This window comes from Acyrthosiphon pisum, unplaced genomic scaffold, assembly GCF_005508785.2.
Source record: "Acyrthosiphon pisum isolate AL4f unplaced genomic scaffold, pea_aphid_22Mar2018_4r6ur Scaffold_12838;HRSCAF=13471, whole genome shotgun sequence".
In the NCBI taxonomy this organism is placed as follows: Eukaryota; Metazoa; Arthropoda; class Insecta; order Hemiptera; family Aphididae; genus Acyrthosiphon; species Acyrthosiphon pisum.
In genome coordinates, this window is record NW_021761372.1 from 1 (window position 1) to 1253 (window position 1253).

Here is a 1253-nt window from a genome sequence, read left to right on the forward strand (position 1 = left end):
ATATAACTTTAATAAACGTAAACTGTGAATGTGATTAACGACGGTTTGATTTTGATCGTTACAACACATATTATCTGTAAACTATGCTTATTACTTATACACTTCACATCATAATAATAACTTACTTATTTATAATTATTATAATATTACTCACTTGATTACTTGTAAAATTTGTCACAAACACAAATTGAATAAGAATTAAACTGGTTTTTTTGACTTGATATAAAATTACTATGTATTTAAATTAATTATTATTGAATGTTTATTGACTATTAAAAACTGTGAATGTAATACAGTTTCGCACAAGTAATGAAAGGTTAGAATGATAGATCGACAAACACTAGAGCTCATTGTAAAATAAATCTATATTTATGTGCGATGTACAGTAATTATTAGAAATATAAATAACGTCATTGAACGAATACCGTTCGCCACTACTCGATAAATTTACTGATATTAGATTGTCCGATCCGATGGATATGAATATTATTGTACTTTAAACTTGTTGTTTTTATATAGACTCAGAATTAATAAGTAGATAAAAAGCTAACAATTATTATGAAAAAAAAAATCATTATAAATTCATTAATGTAGGTAATCTGTTCAAACGACCTCTAAGCGCAACGCAATTATTGTGGCAAATCAAAAAAAAAATACGACTACAATACATTTACATTTATTTTATCTAGGTTTACCTAATTAATCAGATCAGTTTACCTGTAAATAGTATGATCATGCGATATTATACCTCACATCATAATAATAAACTGATTACAAACTGCAAACACACATTTTTTTTTTTCATTAAATACGTAAAAGTTATTTAAAATTAAAAATTATTAAAGTGTTCTGATCAAACGATCTCTATATCCAATTTTGTGTGGAAAGCCTAAAACAAAATGAGTTCACAGCATTTATTTTATTTATATCTAATTATCTGACAATAATACCTACATAAACCGATGATCATCTTACACACCTGATATTGTATTATATAATATCAGTAGGTAAAGTTCATATTCAGTAAAACCTGTTAAACCATAAATCAGTAAAAGAAAAAATGTTGTGAGTCAAGGTAATAATTAATATAATTTACACACACACATACGCATGCACGCACACACACACACACACACACACACACACACACACACACACACACACACACACACACACACACACACACACACACACACACACACACACACACACACACACATACACACACACACACACACACACACAAAATTGAA

General features: G+C 27.9%; 1 long non-coding RNA gene across 1 annotated transcript; it reads right to left on the reverse strand.

Annotated features, from left to right (window-relative positions):
• On the reverse strand, positions 1 to 1093 carry LOC115034570. The gene is made up of 2 exons (XR_003839917.1): positions 155 to 1093; positions 1 to 81 (listed from the first exon to the last, which is right to left on the reverse strand). It is a non-coding gene; the product is annotated as an uncharacterized LOC115034570 (long non-coding RNA).
• Between the last annotated feature and the right edge of the window lie 160 nt (positions 1094 to 1253).